We start from the raw sequence: 23,343 nt of genomic DNA, 5'->3' as shown, positions 1-23,343 counted from the left end.
TTAGAGACATAATTTGACGCCAGCCTTCAACTGCTAGAGGCTCTTATCTTTTTTTCTTTCTTTCTTCTTCTTCTTCTTCTCTCTCTCTCTCTTTTCAAGCGCGCAACCCATCGGCTCCAAAACGAGCCCCGGACTGCAGCTTTCTGTCCTGACTCCATCTGTGCTGCGATTCATAACACGCGTGTGCTTTATTGGAGGGGGCGGGGGGCGGAGAGGGGTGGGGAGGGGGGTAGGGGGGGGGGGATTGAATCGACGTTGAACCCGTGCGCGAGGGGACTCGACACCGCCGCGCGCCGGCGCTCGAACCCCCCTTTTGGAGCACGACTCGGACGCTTAAGCCTCGGACTCTCTCGGGAGCTGTTGGATTTTTTTTTGGGGGGGGGGGTTGTTGGTGGGTTTTCGGCTTCACAGCTTCTGCCCTGATACGTCTCAATCGGATCGTACTGGGATTTAAGGTGGGGTTCCGTCGCGACGCAGGTACCCGGACCATACCCCACTGTCCCTGGTTGATGACACTTCAGCTGCACGTTGTCACTCATCACGGGATTTGTCAGCATCAGCCCTAAAGAGAAGCTTTTTATTTATTTTTTTTATTATTATTATTTTTTTTTAACATGTGCATTTGGAATAAATGAACTCCCGTTCCCATCTGAGAGTGAATGTATCCAGTGAGACGAGTGTGTGGACGGCGGGAATCATGTGCAATGGGATCAACCCTTCGGCGTCTGCTTTATTAGTCCCACTTTTGGTAAGTCACTTCGTAGACTTGGTGAGAAATGTGCGATGGACTTTGCACTCCGAATGCGTGTGTGTGTGAGTGTGTGTGTGTGTGTGTGTGTGTGTGTGTGTGTGTGTGTGTGTGTGTGTGTGTGTGCCTTTCTGACGAGCTGAACAGTGTTCACATCTGTGGTGTGCCGCATTCATTGTGGCACCAACTGCAATATGATCTATCTATCTATCTATCTATCTATCTATCTATCTATCTATCTATCTATCTATCTATCTATCTATCTATCTATCTATCTATCTATCTATCTATCTATCTATCTATCTATCTATCTATCAATCTATCTATCTATCTAATCAGCAGCATATGTCTTTCTTGCGTGCACATTGTGCATATCTATGCTCGACTTTAAAGGCATTCTCAGTAGTCTCCTGTATAATATGATATCTATCTCGCTGAGATGTGTTCAGGCTGCTTCAGATTGTCCGTCCTTCCAGGCTGGATGGAGCAGTTGCTGATCGAGCAGCAGTGCTCTTATCCAGTTACAGATGGGCCCAACACGGCCCCGTCATGCCGGAGCCGTGGCTCCAAACTGTGGGATGAAGACGGTTAAACAGTATAACACATGACTTGAATTCCCAGAGACTGGAGTGCGTGTGCAAATGGCCCGGGCGTGTCTGCATCAGCACGACGCAGAGGCGAAGACTTTTCATAAATTATCAGCAGCAAATGAAATCCTCCCCATCAGGGCAATAGCACTGATTGCTAAGAGAGTGGACAGTTTTTTTTTTTTTACTGTGAAGCCACGGAGCTTAAATGATGAGGGGGAACTCACTAATGTCCCCTTCGAGTTGAGTTTAAATAGAGAGAGATGATGTTTCCTAGATGATTGTTGGATTTCATGGTGAGGAGGCCTCAGCACTGTGCACTGTGTGTGTGTGAGTTACAAAGCTGCACTGTGCTTTTTAGATTTTTTCGTGTCAGTTTTTGACAATCGGTTAAGCAGATGATACAATATTTAAAAAAAAAGCACTGATGTAGCATGATAATAATTTCCCGGGAGCTGTGAGTGAATGCTGGCAATAACGTTTGTACCGTAGGCAATTATGTTTGTGCAAAGTTTTGTTTAGCCCGTCTCATCATTTTCCTCAATAAGCTTAGCCTCCTTAGATTCAACTCAGCATTTGTAGAAAGTTTGTTACACTCCGGCTATTCTAATTTTGGCACGCGGGGCCGGAGAGGTCAGTGAAATATCGGTCTGTCACTCAGAGGACACTGGCAACAACAGATGGGAGACGTGAGGGTCCAGGATGACTGTGTGCCGAGGCAGCGAGGTTGTAAATCTATAAGATTGAAGAGAGGTTAGATGTCATTATGCTTCCACTAAAGTCAAGTGAACATCCCTCATATGGCTCTATCCGCATATTACCTTCCCAAGACGTCCCCAGGGGGAAGATGTAGGCATTGGCCCGCCGTGTTGCTACATCAGGGCGTGCAGTGAGCGGTACTGCAGCTCGCATCGCTATTGGAGAACAATGACTACCAGCTGCATCTCACTGCATACACCCTCCTTTACCTCGAGTCAGCCTGAGGACGTATGCCTCTACGTGGCAGAGTACCACCTCTTCACTACTGTCGACTGAAATGAAACATTAAAGTTGTCATGAGGCCTTGGCGGTGTTTCACATCCTGACAAATGCCTCTGATGTCCAAGAGGAATTACGAATACAAAAATCACTCTGTATACGTCACATAAGGGCCTTTTCAAACTAACAAAAGCACAAACAGCTCGCTGAGGGGCTCGACTGGCTGTTATTGTGAAGTGCTTCAGTAAAGTCTCTGTGATTTGGACTGGCTGAGTGAATGGCGAACATTGAAATAATGTTTGGTTACAGGTTTTAACATAAGAGACTTAAAGACTCCTAAAACAGAGGTTCATGAGGTTTCTTCTTAGGAGGGTTGATGCCCTTGAGCCTTATTGGATTTGTAGTTTGAGTTAGCAGTGCATGCAGCAGGCCTCTTATGTATAGACGTGGTCTGTGTGTGTGTGTGTGTGTGTGTGTGTGTGGGATGATGCTCTTGTCTCTGGTTTGCGACTTGTGTTGCGGGATGTTACAGCAGAAGCTCAGAGCCCTTGCTGTCATGTGTTTGCCTAATGAAATCAGGCAGCATGGCCATCATCACTATCATGCATTGTTGCCAACACTGCCATGTTTTGCAACGCTATCGCAGGCAGGAAACAAATTCAGATCTCAGCAGGTAACACATCAAAGGGAAGTGGGAGTGCCATGTGTGCAAGGCTTTCTGCTTTCTAGGTTGCTGTATTCGGACCGTGGGGTGAGATTAATGGGGTCTCTCTGCCTTGCCATTCTGTTGCATTGTGTTCCAGCAGCTGCTCATGGCGCCGGTGTCATCTGTTAGCAATATGAAATCTGGACCAGTCGAGGGTTATCAGCCACTGCAGGAATGGGAGAATAAGCGCAAGCAGAAGCTCTTGACCTGTGTTTGGAAGTATAAAGGACGTTGTAACAGACCGCATAAACCTGTTTTTGTTCTTCGAACAAGGCATATTCAAATAGCATTTTACAGTGAGTCATGCTTGCAACCTCTACATATCTGTTCCAGAGATTGATTTATTTTCCCAGGCCGCTCAAAGCTACTATTGTGAGATGTACAGTATCACTGTTGCCCACAGTAATGTGTGCTGGTTTGAATGTGCAGAGATGAGATGATGTCTGATCGCAACATAAAGGAGGTTTTCTGAACCTGAGAAGGGTCAATTATCTGGTTTTGTGAAGGAATTTCATCACCATGTTTAAGTCTCAGGCTGCCTTTGCAGCCATTAATTTTTTTTGAAATAACCGACAAAGGATCAAGGAATATTATGATATACACAGTGACAGACTTAAAAGAAGTGATGTATTTTAATAATAAAAAAAAATGTGTGTTACTGTTTTGAATTCTGGACTTCTGGAAAAAAAAAAAGCAGCAAAGAAAAGAGAAAATAAGTACCAATTAAGTTGTTATCAGTCGACAGAAAGAGATAGATGTTTCTCCCAAGGCCACTCAAGTTATTTAGTGCAAGAAGCATCAAACGCAAAAAAAAAAAGTGTTGAAGAAATGGCTTAATTACAAGTAGCCAAAAAGATCAAAGGAGTCGCCACTAAAGCACTGGAGCAATTAAACTTGAGCTAGCCTTGGAATTCATATTTTAGGGTTATTGAGTAACAAAGTGACAGGCAAAAGCAGCGGCGCACGCTGAGCACTGAACACTTAAGGAAACAGGTGAAGAACATGCTGGCTTCAAGAGGCATTTAAACACACACCGCTTTTCAACTTTGCTGCATCAGGTCTTCAATGAGCAACTGTTAAGAGCGCTAAAACATCCCTCCAAGAGGCGACTGCAGTCATATTTCACAAGTCATGAACACAGCTATTGATCACGTATGTGCTGCATTTGATACAGCATGAAAAGATCACCCGGATCGAAGAGCGTTTCTTCTCATTCAAAAGCGTGATTTTGTTGAGTATGTCGGGCAGGATGTCGCCTCACGGCTCGAGTGTTCTGGGTTTGAATGTATCCATTAGCTCAGACCTTCAGTGAGCTACAGTGAGAGACCAGAGTCAAACAAAGTCATGCCTAGTGGTGGATTGGAAAGGTTATTTTGTCCGTTTGAAGGTGGATGTGACTTTATTAGCCCTGTGTTAGACTCGGGACCTGTTCAGAGTGTACCTTTCCTCTCGTCAACTGCATGCTGGGTCAGTCCGCCATCTCCTGCGACACTCTTTTTTTTTTTTTTAACATTGGACTAGCAGTGTTGAAAATGGAACTACACTCACAAGAAATACACTCCAGGCAACCAAGCGAACTGGCAAACACTCTTTTTTTTTGCAAATGTTTAGTCAATACATTTCGGAAAAACCCACTAAAAGCAAATCTACAGAAACTTCTCAAAAACCTCCCAGAAATACAATATTAAAGTGGATAAACCGGAGTAGACGTACTAACGTTTGGAACTTGGTTATGGCTTTGTATGTCTTGACAACATTAGTATTCTGACTCGGTAACCCTTGGAAAAAATGATTGCGGCATGGCTCCTTTTATCTCGGAGGCTCGCAGCTCCTCACATCTGAGCGGTTCATCTGAATAAGGAACCTTGTCATTTATTGTCACAGAGCATGACCGTGTGCATGGAGCACGCCTGTTAACCGCAGCTAAGTTGTTTGTCTCTGACGATGACTGATAATACAGGTGCGCACGAGGAGCGCTGGTGCTTAACGTCTGACCTGCTCGGCACCACAGGATGAGTGTCACATGTAAAATGGAGCAATAGGGTGTGACCAGAATGTACGACGACGGGGGGGCTTGGTAGAGCTACTGAAAGAAGCAGTGGACAGTCATCTTCAGAGTCTAGCGGTCTGAAGTGAGAGGGATCCAGATTCACGGAAAAAAAATACCTTCTACGGTTATTCTTCCTGTAATGCCGCGCAGGATGTGGAATGATATTTAACACCCAGCTGAGCCCAGTGGTATGCAGCCGTCATAATCCAAACTTATTCAACCTGTCGAGAGCAGCCACGGTCCAGACACAAATATTCAATTGAGAAACACATCACCTGCATAAATATAAGGCATTTAAGCTGCAGCAGAGCATCACATTTTATACCCGTGAGCTCTGCTGCATGCTACCGCCGGCCAGTCACCCCTCGGATAAAAGAAATTATTAGTGGCATCTGTCTCCCTCAGGAACCGCTGTTGTGCAGTCATCCTGCCACCGTGGCAGCCTTTAACTGTTGCTGTCACATCCTTTGTGTGGTCATTTAGATAAAGGGACATGGTATATTTAAACAAGAAACAATGACGTGTGTGTCGCACTCGCACAGTCACAAACAGACAGTGACGCTGTGGGCTGCAGCTTCGAGCCTTCTACTGTTTATCTGAAGGTGACACTGATTTAGACCATCGCTTTCAGTAGCTGCATCTGGTCCTATTGATCAATATCTTCTGCCAGAACAGCATTTCTCTTTGTCTCTCTTGAGGAAGCCAATTAAGCGAGCTGCATGCTCTCATACAGAATGGGAAATGCACACAAACACTATCTTCCCCACAGTGCCATTAAATAATGCATAAGGACAATATATTATTGTGCAGCGCTTATTACCACAGGTCTTACTCGTCCTATTAAGACTTTTTTTCCCCTCTGAAGTAAGAAGCATTGGACAAAATGCAGCGTGTTTAATCCACTATTCATTCTTGACTGGGGCATTAGGAAGAATATAATGCCTCCAGGAATTACTCCTGCCGAATATGCCACTGTGATGAGAGATCATTCTGTCCTGTTACATATTGATTTGTTTGTCAGAAAGTCGTGCGGCGTGCTCTTCATCAGACTGCACCAGCCTTATCAGAGATGTCTAACTCTGCTGCCTATTAAAGGCTGGAAGACCGCAGAAGCATTAACTATTCCAGTGAAGTGAACGGTTAAGTGCCTCAACCTTCACATTCTGTTTTCTCTGTTTGGTGGAAATGTCTGGCTTTAATAGAGAGCCACATGCATAATCAAGCACCCCAGTGCAAAAACGGAAAATTCTGTGATATCTTGCGGCTGACCATGTTCTGTATCGAGTCGTCTTTTCAAAGTATCGGTGCATGTTGTTCCAGGAAACTTGTGGGAGCTAGATATGTTTCCATTCATCCTGTTTGATGTTGTGCTACCACACTGGTGTTTCAGATTTCTTTTGGTATAGAAGGAAAGATGAATCAGGGGTTCATTTTGGTCTTTTGGTGCTTTAACATTTTTACAAAGCCTCGATATTTTAATACTTCATCAAAGGGCATGTTTAATGACGAGCGATTCACAATCAGGCATTGTGATTTCTTGCTTTTGCAGCTGACGAACAACGGTGGAGAAATTCAGCTCGCCTCCGTGGGCCACTGATGAACTGGTACTAGTCTAACTAGACTAGATCATAACAAAAACACAGTTTAAGGGAGAAACAAAAACTCATAAATTTAAAGGAACAGCAGCGGCAGAATATCCATGTGTTTGGCCCAAATCCATATAACAAGTTCCACTTCAGTGCACTCCATGGTGCATGTGTAATTTGATATTTATCTAATATGCACACAAGATTCACAAACTGATAATTTACTGCCTTTAGCTTTTCTTGGGACAGTAATAACCGAGCCGGCTCGTCTCAAGGCGGGGCGCACTAGTGTAACGCTGCAGATTATTGCTGTGTAAATCTTTGACATCTTTGAAAGCTTTATAACTCTGAAAATACCGAGCACATTCTCCTCCGAAAAAGATTTAAGGCACAGCTGAGACCCATTTCTGAAGAAATACAGCACAAATAATTATCGATCAATGTTTTCAGAAACTAATAGACGTAAAATATCTTCATCGTGGCCGCTGCAGGGAAAATGCGTGTGCGATAAAACAGTGTTTGATTCCGGTTGGATTTCCTCCCCCAATGTTAATGCGTGATCAAGAAAAACTGCTACAAGGTACATGACATCTTACTGGATGAGGAGTCTTCGCAGTGTGGTCTGCACTTCGTCGAGTAAGCAGTGTGGCTCATCGATCAGCACATTATTACACATACATGAGCAGAAGGTCACTTAAGCCGGGTGGATTTCTTGCTGACACCGAGCTCGAAGCCATGGCTCCGAAAAATCTATCCCGAAGATCAACATCTATTGGATGTTTCTCTCCTTGTTTCCAAATAGTTCACTGAAGTTTAGCTCTTAATTACAAGAGCTGTTGCTGATGTACCGTTTCCAGCAGTGAGTTAATTTTCAGTGATACTTCATTTTGGTGATATTTATGGGCTTGTTTGCGTGGATTGATTTTTGCACCTCTGGAACGTGTCCAGTGACTGCTGTGTGTCCACAGACCGACTTTCTGTTTCGTGGACCGTATAAATCCTGCAGAGCATGAAAATTGCATGTGTTGCATGCATGCATTCACTGGGTGAACATGCGGCATATTGCATTAATTAGCATAATATGATTTACACATTTAGATTTATTTCTCTTTTACGGCTGAGTCAGCTCCCATTCTTTGTCATTTGTATGCATTTATCAATGTAAAGTCCATCTGTTATAATCTACAGCATGTATTTATCATCCATCCAAGTCAACCCGAGGCTAAAACCTATGCTGTGTCCCAGTTCCATACATCATACTAAATATCTACAGTATATATGCTATCCACAAAATATGTAGAGTGTACTGTTCTCGCATTTAGTATACAAGAAACCAACATTACCCTTTTTTGAATAACTTGACCTCAATCAAACCGATTTTTTAAAATACCATTTAATCATTAAATACTCATTTTAATTTTGATTGTTGTTCGTTTTCGGTATATTTCTGGAGATGTGTCATTACTTTTCACAAATTATCTTAATGTTGTGCAGCTCCTTCATTTCCTTGGCACATTTCATTATCTAGGAATAAAGTACAATCAACTGTGTGTTTGTCACTTTTTTTTAAAAATTAAATATTCTAAATCTGCTTAGACTTAGTGTGTAGTGTAGTTTTTGTGTCCTTTTTTTATTTTGGATATTTTTTGTTGGTAGTTAATATTTTTTATTGTGCCTCACTATGCTGCCATATTACCCGACCAACGTGTGTCTTTCCCGGTTGGCTCTTTTGTGCTTTGGCTTATTTTGTGGACTATTTGGCTAATTTGTACGCATTAACAGAGTCTGCTTTAGCCAGTGAACAGATAAGCAAAGATAAACTCTCCATAAAAACCTCCATAAAACTGTTAAATGGCAATACATTCGGTGTGTAATAGTGTCCAACACTACAATGTGCTGTGATTAAAACTCAGCCGTTACACCATTTTACAGACAGTGAACAGTGACCCTGTTGAGTTCAAGAAATAACACCCGTTTCCTTAAAAAGTGTTTGTGTCAAAATCTCTTTGAGGATGCTTCTGTCCCTAAGTGGGGGCAGCGTCAATATCCCCAACACTATCTTTATTTCTCTTGAAACAGAGCCATGTGAAGTGCATCAAGTGCACACTAGCTTTGTGCTGCAACAAGTCACAATGCAGCTTGCCAACTATAGCCGATGATCGACTGTAATGTTACAATCTTTGTACCTTACTTTGCCTTAAAGCTTGTGGAATGACTTTAACTATAAGAATACAATGGCACAGAAAGCACTATTTTACCAGTTTAAAGAAATTGCTATGCTGTCAATGTGAGCACTTTGTCCACCATTCTCGACAATAAAGGCAGTACCCTATATTGCAGTTAGTGAAGTGCGACTGCCTATTGTGCCCGACATAAATGGAAATCTGTTCAAGGGAATGAGTTTAGGCTTGTTAGTCCAGCACACCAGTTTCTCTGTAGGACACTTACGGTCAGCTGAATACTGCCAAATGTCTTCAGTTGTTCCGCCGCTGTTGTCTTGACTATGAATACTGAGCAGTGTTGATAAGCCTGTCTGCCAAATGCAAGAATGTAAATGCCAATAGTAGGGTTGCACTATTTTTTTTCTGGATTGGAAGGTAATACTCCACTCAATAGACTGCTATCCTAAATATGAAAATTATCATTCAGGAACCCAATTAACCCGCCGTAATGTTTAATTTTGTATTTTTCTAAACTGCCCAATTTCCAAACTGGCACGCTTGTATAAGACAAATCAGCCCAGGGATGAGTGGTTTGGCGTGGCGTGTTCTCGATTTAATCTTTTTGTGATGTGGGGAATCATCTGTAAGGGACTGCACTCAGGGGCTGGTGGGTTACATGGTCTTACATGAGATATGAACCGGCAAAACAAAAGCTACACCAACTCAAACTCCGCCGTTGAGCGATAAAACAGCAGTGGCATCACAGTCGCAGCAGCCCTCAGCGGGCCTGTCTGTCAAGGTGCGTTGAGAAATGGCAACCGCAGTCGTGTCAGAGAAAACCGTGCCTTGTAGAAGGTCAGCTGTGTATTGTGCTCATGTGAGCAATGCTATGACATGAAGCGATATGAAAGCTTAATGGTTTGATACCAACATCAATAATACTATGGAGCCGGCAACGAAACCCACCTGGCAATGTAAAGTGATAATCTCGTTAAAGAGGAATCGTCTTCCAACAGGCAATAGATGCATGCTTTTTGGCCCTTTGGACTCGGAGCCGTCCAGGATTAAAGGTATTGTTAACGCACGTTCACTTCACCAAGATCGGTTCATTCGATTGGTCTGACGAACGACTTTCTCTATCGAGACACTTGATGGATGATGACTGGATGTAGCCCTTGTGAGTGCGTATTGACTCAAAGGGCCTCATTTATGGTGCCCAAGATTATAGACGGGGAGGACATTCATAACACGTGTCAGTACCTTCCTGGATTATTAGATAGGGTTTTCAGATGGGTATAAAGATACCACCTCCACATTTGTATGTATTCATTGTCTAGTGTCTCATCCTCAAGGTTTGCTATAAACAAAGTAACTTTGGAAAGTGTCACTTCCAAGATTACTAAACTGACTCTCTAGTTGTCACAGCTGTAGGAAAATCTCATTAATGTGCACACATCTCACCGAATGTGTCCAAGATCTACTGTAGCGATGATGTGATGCTAATTTAGGGAGCATTTAGCTGTCAGTGCTGCTAATTATGAATCATCCTAATAGTCAAAGGTAACATACATACATTTGTCAGCATTTCAATGCTTGAGGTCAGCACTGATGCAAGGTCTGAAACTTAACAATTACTCACTTTAGTGTTTGTCACCTTACATTTGTCTAAAAAAAAAGCATTCGTTAATTACACAAATACATGATCTATTTGGTAGAATGTCGCATGTTAACATGGCAATCCACGAAACGTACAACTTAAAACAATTGCCTTTTCCTATTATCTCATACTTTGTTTGTTGGGGAAGATGATTGGGTGCTGCTTTTTGAGAGCACGTCTCAGAGGAAATAAAGGATGAAAAGAAGATAACGTCTGAGAAAGCCCCAAACTGAAAGACGTGGCATTTGCTCAGTAATAGCAGATGGAAACCCCTTTGATCCGTGATGGGGAGGAGAAGTCGATTGAGTGACTGTGATAAGACATTCAGCAGTCGAGCACTTGCATTGTATCTTAACTTGCCTGTATTTAAACTACAAAGTCATTTTAATAACGCTATTGTTTAAACAGGATCCAATTTCCATTCCAACATATTTCTGGACTATCGTTGCAACCATCAGGACAGTATTTTAAATTGTGTAAGAGTGCTTTGAAGCCTGAATCAGACGTATCATTGACGAGACGACGCCGCACACGTGTTTGTTGATAACGTACGTACACATCACAGCCTTGTGTGTCAGAGCCAGTCATGAAAATAAATGGCGTTTGTAGCCGACGTATAAGGATTGGTGTGTTAGCCCCCAACCGTTGGGTCCAGGACGTTTGGTTCATATGCGACTTCAGACAGAGTGTGCTGACATTGTTCAACTTTTGGCAATTTGTGTGGATTTAGCGAAACGACACAAAAAAACAACCCCAAATAAAGCAGCCTCTCACTGCACAGTGCTTAATCCGAGGTTCATGGCGCTCTCTAACATGGACTGTGTGTGCCGAAAGAGAATCTAAGGCCACTCACCTCAGAGATCGTCTCCAGCGTGGAGCAGGTACCTCATTTATTTTATATCAAAGTTATTATTTTTTTAAACGAGTAAAAGGCTCTGTTAAAATATACATGAAATACATATTGCCGCTACAATGGCAACTGCACTTTAAATTTCTCTCTCTTTCTCGCCCCCTTCACACTGCGGCATGAAGCCACAGAGAAGGCAGCAGCCACCTCTCCTGCAGGTGTAGCAGACTCACAGATCTCCTCATCATCTCCACTTCTAACACACAAAAAAAGAAAAGCCAGCCATGGCTGAGCGGTTTGGTCCTCTCTACATCTGTCCCTAGGCAGAAGAACGTTGTTGGTTTTCCGACGGTTGGAGACATTGTTAGAGCCAACAGCTCTCCAGAGGAGGTGGACAAACACATTTTTCTGGAAACAAGCCTGCAAATAGAGAAGGAAAGCTGGAAAATATTCTTTGCCAAACTCAAACTCACATTCGATGTTAAAAGCTGAAATTGCAGCTCATGAAACACTTGTCAGAATGATATATAAATATATATATATCAAGCTGAAATTGCAGCTTATGAAACACTTGTCAGAATTATATATACATATATATATATATATATATATATATATATATATATACATATATATATATATATATATATATATATATATATGTATGTATGTATATTAGTTTTAGTTTAGTTGTGTATCATTTCTCATTGACGTCTTAATTGTTCACAATGTTCAAAATAAACGACATAAATGATATTTTCTGCATTTCTTCTGTTGTTCCCTGCGACTTAAACGTGCCAAACTGTGACCCCAAAAAAAGGTACATACCAAAACTGTGAATTTTGGAATGAAAGTAATTGTGCGATCAGACCGATGAGCCAGCGTGCCACTTGGCAGCGAGCTGTCAGTCGAGTAGCTTTGGGGGTAAGAGACTTCACCGTATTAGAGAGTGAAATCCGTTGTGCGTTTTACGGCCTTCAATTATGTCTCCTGTGATCATTACACGTCGCCGCGGGAAAAATAACATTTCAACTCATACATTTAAAGAAATTATTGGGATTAAAATGCGAATGTTGACGCGCGTCTGCTGAAGCATTGTGAGATGCACTGCGACCAAATTCACTGGCAATATTTAGGGAAACGAAATACAGATGTTTTGACTCAATTCTTTTCTTTTTTTTTATGTGGAAGGATAAAAAGCTTTAAGTAGATTTCCTTGCTGGGGACTGATCACATGTTGAGTCTATTGAACGTGGACTGAGTTTAATGTCACGGTGGCATTGCGGCTTAAGCGCTTTGGTTTTCTTTCCTTCGTGAGCTTTCGGTTGAGACACACAAGTGTTATTTACAGGGTTCCCATGGCAGCAACATTTTTTCTCAAGGTGTCTTCGGTGTCCTGGTGGCTCAGCCGGATAACGTGTGTGTGCCGCTGCGTTTGATTTCCGGGAGGAGCACTTTGTTACACATCTCTCTCCGCTGTATTTTAAAACCAAACAACCTTTAAAGCAGTTTAAAAGTGATCCTCCTATCGGACAACCCGTGGAAGGGAACGCATTGTCGACGACACGCTCTTATTGGCTTTGCTTCGTTTTAAAGCGCTGACAGAGAAGCATGAATGTTTGTTGAATGATATGTTGATGGAAGCTGATTTTAAAGGTCACCGTGCTGCCTTTCAAAGCAGGCTCTGTGTTGGCAAGCAGTGCAACTTTAAAATCAACTGCCCCTTTCAATTATGGCCTAAAGAGACAAAAAGATGCAAAGCAGTCTCATCCCAAACAGACGCATCTTCGAGTTGGACTTGAGGGCGTGCGTTTCTCCCCCGTTTTAATCGGTGGCGTAACATATGGTTGATGAGACTACAGCTCTATCATTCTGGTCCAAGCGCACTTAATAGACTTCAAATGATTTGGCTCCAGGTACAATAGGGTACTGTTTGTGTGGCTTATGCTCACACACATTCACCTGATACAAACATAAACGAAACGGCACAGTCGCTGCCGAAATCATGTCCCCAGCCCGGTTATTGCCACATAATGCCTAGAAACTTATACTGTGCATAATTAAAGACACATGGCTTACATAAGATCTCTGAGAAGAAGAAGACGACGAGTTGGTGATTGTTTATATCATGCTGTTCATTGAGGTCATTATTATTTAATACAAAGTAAAGTGTTATGTCAATTTCATTGTGATAATTTGATGTCTTCTGAGATTGAAATGGGAATTTAAAGGCTGCGAGTAGTTAAATGAGGGCTTCGCAATATTGAAAACACATTAAATTGTGTCATCTCTCAATTTATGGTGTGGCATCATATTAGCGTCACCAGATAGAAACATATATACGTCCTATTTTTGTCCTCTTCCCTCATTTTAAAGCTGGATTAAATATCTACAGCAGAAGCGTGACTTGTCATTATCAGAGGTCACGTACATGTGCACAAATAATGTCACTAACGGAAGAGTGTAGACAGTCATGTCAGCGAGGCTTTGACCTATAATTCAGGAATAATGTTTACCAGCATTTTAGGGTTCATCATGGATACCTGGACCAAATATCACACAAATCCACCCAAAGGTTTTTGAGCGATTCCTCTAAAAAGAAAACACTTTAGCAGTGTAACACAAGTTCACCAGATTTAACATCTGGGAACCATAAATGCATGTACTAAGTGTTGTGCCAGGGCATGTAGTGAGTAGATGTTGATCTTTTTCACTGGATAAGACAAAGCTTTGACCTGCTGGTGGTGCTAGAAGAAAAGAATGAGGATCACCAAAACCACTGGTGTTCAAAATTTCAACACAATCCAACAAATAGTTGCTGATAATTCAAAGTGCGCCAAAGCGATGGACCGTCCAACCTGCTGACTCTGCTGTGGCTGGTAAATGAGGAGGAATATATCAGACGGCGTCGACAGTGTTTTTGAAGTCATGGAAAGTAAATGCTCCTTTTTCATCTGGTGTCGAGCAGTAAGATGGACAAAGTGTTCCTGTGCATCCAGATGTTGAAGCTGTGATTCGATGCTTTGATGAGGCGACTGTACCTTTTCACATTGGGGAAAAGACATGCGACATAGGAAGGTGATAATTATCTAGGGGTATTTTAGCATATCATTTGCATAAAATGTGGCTGATAGCATCGTTAATTAGAATTTCAGCTTTCCATAAAAACCTTGTTGTTACTTAATTTACTCATCGTTCATGAAAAGTGGATCCTGTTTTAACCATTTTTCCCATCGTGCGAGTAGAATAAAGTGAATTATGCTTCCCCATACAAAAGCCTGCTCCACTACTACTATTCAAATAAGTAATTATTTTCAATATGTTTGACTGGGAGTTCGTGATTGTGAGAAACTCCCTGTTAATCATGTTGGATCAGATTACTGTAGAGTCTTACATAGACAATTATGTTTACTTTGCGCAACAGTGATCCTCACAGGTGATCCAATTGTCTGTCATAAATGAGTTTTTAGGTAATATGCTGATAACCAGAATGAAGTTATAAAGTTGTCAGTGCGGTGATGAAGTGCCTCGGCAAGCAATTTATATACATGAGGAAACCAGTGTAGACGTGCCAAGAGAAGAGGAAAAAAGATGAGGCGGGATTTACAATGTAAATGTTGGAAAGTATCTCAGCTAATGGTATGGAATTAAATGTGTATTATTTTGGGATCTCAGATGCTGCTGTAGATTAAGCAGACGTAGAGCATGAACATGAAATGCTAATATGAAAATACAAAGGACAAATGAGAGCGATGTTATATTTTTGCATGAAACTTATTCCCAGATGTACTGAGCAGTGCTCTTTATAGTGAACTACAATTTACACGAGCAATATTTACTTGTGGATGACTAATTGAATTGTAGTAATCAGGCAATAGATAATAGTCCAGTTGCTTGGTCTAATCTGATGATAAAACACGCTTCCATTTCTGATGACAGTGAGCGAGAGAAGCAGCATGAAAGAGACTTTTGACTTTGAAGAAGCAACATTAAAATGACAAGGGCACATGGGAGAGCCATATTAGGATGAGTAATACAAGTGAGCCTTCAAATCTTTGGGGACAAAAGATTGCCTTGAATTAGAAAACATGAGAGAAATTACAGCCCCAGCTGACTCAGTTTTAATTTAAATGATCAAGATATCGTAGCTGTGAGTCGAAGTCTACCACGCAAAGCCAGAAGCAAAGGATTGTGGGTGACAAAAGCTTGTGAGACTAACTAAATACAGTAGAATAACAGGCAGAGGACTCAGCAGTGATGCTTTCATAGTGTATAAAGCAATGGTGTTATGGGTTATTACAGTTTCCATGTTACAGTAATCAGGATTTCCGTGTAAATTATTAGAATTTACTTTTACGGACAATTACTGGCGACGAGTTTAGTTACTGTGTATGATTTTGACAGTAACCACTGGGAAATGACTATACTGTAACCTCACAGTAGTTATGCCAGTATATGAATAGGATTTAAGTATAACCTGTTCCCCACATTTACAATTTGCAATCTTGAAACCCGGAAAAATGTGACGTTTTGTACCGTTTGCATTCGTTAATCCTTCAAAATAACTTAAAACATTGAAAAAAATGTTCAGATAAACACAAAAACGAGACACATTTTCCTTTTTTGCAGTTTGATAGAAGGTTTTTACACCTGCTGCATGAATGTCATTTACCTTTTTAAACCATTACCAACACAAAAAGATGAGCAAACCTTTGTTTGCAGTGATAATGGCTGCATTTTGTTAATTTCACAATTAAACCCTGAATAATGTGTATTCTCGTGAGATATCACTTTTGAAATATTGCAGTTTCTTCTTGTGTAATCCTGGAAATAACTTCCAGTGTAGGTACTCATCCCTGGCTGTGTTCCCTGAGACGGAGGCAGGCCATGAATAATTAGCTCAGTTTGAGCTTACTTGTTAAGAAGCTTAGAGGTGCTATGAGCTAGAGTATAAGCCGGCTTAGCAAGGTAAATCCTGTACACCAACTATTGACCACATGTTCTCGTTGTCATTTTCAGCACCTTTCAATAGGCGGTTTGCTGGAAACTGATTGCTTACTGGATAAAGGTGTTTCTTGAACCTGAAGTCATGACGACGAAGAGGTACCAACGGAAATGTTCTGAGCTATCACCCCCATCTAATGCAGAGACTCCCAAAACCTCGTCCTGGAAGTGCTTGAAATGATTATTAGAGGGCCGTAGATTGGAATTTATATTGAATCGGTCTGCCATGTGCAGGTCACACACTTAAACCATCACTGAAGGAAGTCTTAATGACAGCATTCTTTCCATTTGGGCTGTCCTACTTGTAGTAAGTAATCTACTTACCCTCTATGTCAGCCTGTCGAAGCCGTGATGGCAATGTCAGGGATAAGACATGTAAAATGGCCTTGTGGTCCCTGTTGCCTTTTAAAGACGTTCAGATTTTCCAAGCCATTACCTTTGAGAGATGAGCACCAGTAAAAAAGCGAAATATCCTGAGCGCCAGCATTGACTCACACAAAAAGGGACCTTGTTTTTTTCATTAAATCAACATGGCCAGTGAGTCTTGTGGATGCACACAAGGGGGAATCATTGGCAGATCCCATCCTTCAGGTCCTCTGTAGTTGCCCATGGTTACTAGGACTGTCACATACCTGAAGGTGCTGCCGAGGCTCAGTCGGTCTATTAAAAACTGCTGTCACATTTTGATTTTCTAGCTCGATTGTGAAACTAATTGTGATTCTGATTAAACAGGACATGAATAGTGCATATTTCTATTTCCAGGAGATAGAGAATTAAGACTTTAGAACCATTAGAGCAAATGGTGCATATTACTACAGTGTACTGCATATAGTAACCAGCTAAGTGCCAATAAATGTACCCTTTTGTAATTCAGGCGGAGGTTTCTTCACCCACCATTTCCCCCCTGAGATCTTTTTTTTAGAATTACAATGAAGCTCCATCTGTCCATCCATTTTGAGGGCCGTTCAAGCGGCACAAGAAACTCTCAAGCCTACTTTTAATGTCAGAAGCGGACGAGATTTGAAGAATATGTAAAGGCGGATCTCGTGGGCTTCAGATCCTTCACAAAAACAGACTGTGTCTGAGAGAAGAGGATCTTTTTGGTCATTTCACAAAGGACTGAACTCAAAGAAGGCGCTTGACCACTTATATTCATTAAACACACTAAGTTAATTAAGCAGCTAACATTTTAATGTGCAGTGCGGCTCCATCAGCAGCAAAATGTTGGTTAACAAGAGTACGCTAGAGTTTCCGGTGGCCCAGATACAGTGTCTTCCCGGCTAGATTTAAAAAAAGATGTTTCAATTGTGCTTGATTATGGATGTTTAACTTATTTGCTTTTGGTTTTATTTCTGTTAGGAGATGTACGAAATGGCCCCTGGCAAATGAGTCTACAGCTGGCTAATGTATTCTAATGTATTTGTTCAACATGTGGAGCGCACCGAATACAATGTTTGCATGTTAACTAGCGTTGGTCTTCGGGCCACAGGCAGGCTGAAATAAAATGTCAGTCGGCGATGAAGACGCATCTAAAGAAGGATTGACGTTGATGTTGCTGCCAGCAGACTTCTTAGATGTATCTAAATTGGGAGCAGGGCCTTGTAATGTCAGTTTAGAAAGATGCACTACAGATAGATCCACAGAGAAAAAACAGGGTTTTAGACTGAATTCCTCATTTCAGATTCAAACATTTGACAGCAGCTTCATTTTATGAATTTTATTATAGAGGGATGGCAATGAGAAACAATATTTTGTTCTGAACTTTAATCTGCTGTATTTCTGATGGAATTGTGCCTGAAACTCCAAACAATCAAGAGAACCTTATTGATTTAAAGAGGCTATTTCTGCCTGTATTTTCAAACATTTTCAAACAAAGTGTTGCGGCTCAGTGCGCTATAGCTCGCCCCAGCTATTGGCATATAGTCACACTGTATCCATTATTAATCGCACGATTCTCAAGGACGACGGCGGTGCAAATTAGTATGCAGAGAGCGCGAAGTTCACTTACCAGCAGTGACTTCAAAATTAAGAGTTAGAAAGTGAATCTCGGCCTTTCTTTGTCAGGCGTTCAGTGTCTGCAGTGAAATACTCATGCTTGTAGTGCATGACAGAAAGATACTGCTGTAACAAATACTTTTACCTTCATCTTTTTATCTTGTTTTCTGTCTAGGGTTCTGCAGAAAAAGAAAATCCTTTGCTGAACTTTTTCTCGAGTTGTGTTATAATCACTCACATTTCAAACATACAGTAAGTAGAGCTTCTCCAAGATCCATTAAGTGCCTGATCTGGACCTTTCACTCAAATCAAATGATCAGCAGAAAGAGCTACTTTAGTTTGTTTCATCTCTCGTGGAAACAGTCCACTTTCCTCCAATAGTTGTGACTTTTTTGGGGATGTCTGGCTCAGCTATTATAAGACAGTGGCTGCTCATAAACCCTAACTCACTGATAATCAAAGTAGAAAATGAAAGCTTCTATCACAGAAGAAAACACTTTATCTAGGCCAAAGATTGGCATATAAAGTTTCAGTGAACATCCCTTGTTTAAGTACAAAAAGCCATTACGGTAGGTTATTACAATATTGTGTGGATGACTCAAGGCTAACTAAAGGTCTTCTTTCATCCAGTGAACTGGTTAAAAGGCGAGGCTTTGTCGCTGCACACTTACTGCCTGACATTCAGCTAATGAATTGGCAGGCCGTAATGTATTCATCCTCCTGCTGTTTCTGAGCACAGGTAGGATTTGGATACCGAGGGATTCATCACTTTTCTGAAGTCGGCACACTTTTAGTGTCATAGCGGCTGAACAGCACTAGTGAGCGGGGGCCGGTCATGTAACTGCTCAGAGGAAACTCTGCCTCTTTTCCATCAACAGCGGCATGACATGGCCGCCTCTCTGAGGGAAAGCGAGGAGTCAATTGACCGTCGGGGTCTGAAAGGGATTTGGGAGTTCAAGGAAGTGAAAGACGTTCCCTTCAGTAGAAGTTCACCTTTCTCAAAATCTATCCTGGCACTTAAAGGTAGCAATGGACCCTGGGGGAATTGTACAAGAACAACAGCATCTAATGGTGTAAGCATCCCTTTCGCTGCCTGGATTTACTCAAACCTTTGCCGTGCCTTCAAAGAATGGAAGGGGACTCTGGCGGCACTGTGACCTCTCACCCGTAAATGCAGTGCACTCTGTGCACTCCGGTGGCCGACAGACTTTTAAGGACTTGCTGTGCAAATAGGAGCTTTGCTTTTGCTTCTTTTTTTAGGCAGTCTTGCAGGTTAGAAAATTTCCAAAATAAATCTCATACACATCATTATTCTAAAGATAATTGAACAAACACTGCGTGGTAGCTTGAGGAAACGAACATCTGTCACCTGCTATGTGCGTGTGTGTGTGTGTGTATATATGTGTGTGTGTGTGTGTGTGTGTGTGTGTGTGTGTCGGGTGCCTCAAAGACTCATAAAGACGAGTGTGCAATGCAAAGTGAGAAAAATCCCCAGTGCCGGCTCACAGTCAACCACTGACATGTCTTTGAACTTGAGATTCAAAATAGATTTCCTTTAAGTTGCTTTAATGGGTTGAGGCTGCCACCCTCTCACCACCACCCCAACAGCTCTAGGACTTTCTTCCAACATGCTGTCAGTAAATCTGAACGAGAGATGGGCGTGTTTCAATCCAGGAAGGAATCTGTACAACTTCTCTTAGTCGCTATGTTGTGACTCATTTCCCCCCCGGTGACTTTGGCTGGCGTCCTCATTGTTTCTCATGTGCTGCCGGGTAACCACAAACAACAAGCCACCTAATATGTATGATGTGTCACCAACACCAGAGCTGGCACCCCGTTGCTGCTCTGATTTAGGAGACAACACGATTTGCTGGTACAGACGTCTTGATCCCGAGAGGAGGATAGCCGTTAACCTGGCCAGTTAATCACCCATGCTAATGATATCTGCTGCGGGTCCATATGCTGTGCATCAGAGGCCCACAATGCACCGCTTTCATCTGACTCACAGACTCATATGTTCTGTGTGGTCATGGTATAGTTCAGTAGTTCAGGTATTTTATTATTATTAAGATGATGGCATATCCAGAAACTAATAATGTTCTTAATGATCTTCTGTTTTTTATGATACTGGATCGTAGTGTATTTTTGAAAAAAATAACTTGCATGTATTCTATATGTAATTAGTTTTATGAAAAGATGAAATGTTGAATGCCATTTTGTATTGCATTTCCACTAATTTGAGAGAGGAGAAATACATAAATGGTTCAAATCAATGCAGCAGAGAAGATGATATGAGTCCCCAGTATGGGTCAAGTTCTACAAACAGCTGATTTTACATTTCCCATAATGCAACGTTTGACTGAAATTGCCCACATTGTTTAAACTCCACACCTTCAGCATGTAGTTTTCAAACTCAAGATGAGGTGATTAGTGTAAAAACTCTTTTTATATTCCTTGTGAAAGGCTTCCAATATATATATATATATATATATATATATATATATATATATATATATATATATATATATATATATATTTATATATATATATATATATATATATATATATATATATATATATATATATATATATATATATATAGTTGCCTATAACATACCCCATTTTTTTTTGCTGAAACAGCAGTCGTATTTTAGATTGTTATTGATTCAGATTATTAAGATTGTCTCCAATGTTAAAGCTCCACTTCTTCACTTTCTATTGGATTTCTGCAAAGTCATTTCAGAGTGACTCAACCGTGTATCTCTATTGAACATAAAAAACCAGCATTGTTCACCATTCTTCATTTAAGCCTAGACACCACACTCTCATTTGAATTTCTTTTTAAACTATCTGATCAAGTCATACAATTCCTATTAATCATCTCTCAAGGCCTGCAATTGCGCTTATATCTAACCTAATTTAATCTTCTTCTTGTCCGCTCTCATTCAGTGATCTGTGCTTTTCCTTTGAATCAAGACATTAAAAGAGAGGAGACATGAGACATTGTATTTACATGTAATCATGTCTAACTAACATATATACATATATATATATGTATGTATGTATATATATACATATATATATACATATATATATGTATATATATATGTATATATATATATACACAAATATGTAGTATATATTGCGAGAGAGAGAGAGAGAGAGAGAGAGAGAGAGAGAGAGAGAGAGAGACAGAATTTACTCATAATGTAAATACATTTGGAGCATGTAATGTATTTGTTTCTTTCATCCCCTCTAATGCTCTTAAACACCTTTAAGTGCTGACGTATCTATGACTCATGTGCTTACAAAAAACACTTGCAAAGACCTCAGTTGCCTCGTGTTATACTACTCACAGTTAATAGAAGATGTTCGACAGTGTAATATGATGCCTTACTGCAGCGGACTGGCTCCACCCAATCCAGCAGCCTCATATGCCAACGCCATGGAAATCACCATTAAAAACACACACACAAAAAACGGTGTGTGCAATCTACGCAAAAGTAGAAGAAGTAGTGGAAAAAAACATAATCAGAAAATTTGTCCAATTAACAATTGTTAAATCATCAGTTTTTTTGGCCTGCCTGTTAAAGCTGCCGGATGCCTGATTGACTGTTACATTAATAGAGGAGAGAGCCATTTGGGAAGCTTTAATTAGTGAACGCTGCTATAGGATAACTGATGGTGGGAAGCTAAAGGTTTGAACACAAGAGGTTCAAATCACAGCTGTCTGTGGACATGTGGCTGAATGAGAAGCCTTTTTCTTTCCTTTTGCAGCTATTGAAAGAACAAGAATGGTGGCCGGGTGGCACGGTGTAAAGGGAAACCACTGACACTGACTCTGTATCACCGAGAAGGGCTCTTTTGTATAGGTGCCCTTTGTTCTGGAGAGTTTTCATCTCTCTAGCTCCATCACCAGCTATAGAGATGAAACAATGTATTGATTAATCAATTAGTCAATCAATGTAGGCTTGAATGTTATTTTGATTATAAATAGTTCTTGCTAAACATATAATAACTTATTTTAAAGAATTTGCGTTCAACAATGAAAAATGTGAAATACTTGCCTGCGAATATTAGCCTTGTATTGTACAAGGGCTTTTATTGTTAAAAGTAAGTAAGGAAGAAGGTGCTTTTTTAAAGTTGAAAGCAGTGATAAAGTTTCTCGTCTCGAGTCGAAGCCCACACCATGCCTCCAGGAAGAGCGGAGGCTTTGAAGAAGATTTTACATAGTGGCCAAAGTGTAATTTTCTGGGTCCGTCACGTAATGACATGATGGGACCCAAAAAAGACTCTTTCACATAGACTTACATCAAGAAAAGGAACACTATCAACTTCCCATGGACGAGAAGTTTACCAGAAGAACTATTTTTTTCATCTGAATTCAATCTTCTATAATTCCATATCCATAAATACATTAAAAAAACTATTCCGCACAACTTTATTGGTTGATGCCTTTATTCGCACTGTGAGCTTAGAATCTGTATGTTGAGCTTCTGCTGGGTAATATTTGTATTTTGAGTTATGGATTATTGGACTGATTCATTTTGGATATGCATATTTTCACAAACAATTAATGTGTATAGACTATTGTGTTTATTGTTTATTATTCATTTATTGTACTTATTAAGTTATGGAAATATCATTTTTCATATCCCTAGCTTGATGCCACACATGAGTAGCGCACCTTTCTGGCAAGCTTACGACCTACAGAATGCGCCAATATGCCAAATCCCGCCAAATCCCTTGTCGAAGCCTCAGCAAGATATCAACCACATTGCATTTTTTTTTTCAAGCGATAAAAGTGAAATATGACTTATGAATGAAACGATACTTGCTTGGTATGTATTGGTGCACCTGCTTGAGCAGAGCTCCTATGTGGTGGAACCAGAGGTGTCCAAGGTCCATGAAGAAGGTTAGGTTATTTTGGCTCTTAGTGGATCCAAAACTACGGTTCACGAAAGCCGCAGTAAACTCATTACTAAAAATATTAAACTTCACCTAATCAAAGTCAAACTTTGCA

General features: G+C 40.9%; 1 protein-coding gene across 2 annotated transcripts in view; it reads left to right on the top strand.

The window, feature by feature from the left end:
* Positions 1 to 259: 259 nt before the first annotated feature.
* lrfn1 (leucine rich repeat and fibronectin type III domain containing 1) overlaps positions 260 to 23,343 on the top strand; it is a 93,162-nt gene continuing 70,078 nt past the window's right edge. For both annotated transcript variants that reach the window (XM_068585464.1, XM_068585463.1), the window contains exon 1: positions 260 to 748. The gene's annotated coding sequence lies outside the window, so the exon portion shown is untranslated. The remainder of the gene's footprint in view (positions 749 to 23,343) is intronic.

Source organism: Clinocottus analis, unplaced genomic scaffold (assembly GCF_023055335.1).
Source record: "Clinocottus analis isolate CAN_PGR_092001 unplaced genomic scaffold, fCliAna1.0.p SCAF_2, whole genome shotgun sequence".
Taxonomy (NCBI): Eukaryota; Metazoa; Chordata; class Actinopteri; order Perciformes; family Cottidae; genus Clinocottus; species Clinocottus analis.
This window is presented reverse-complemented; position numbering and strand designations above follow the sequence as displayed.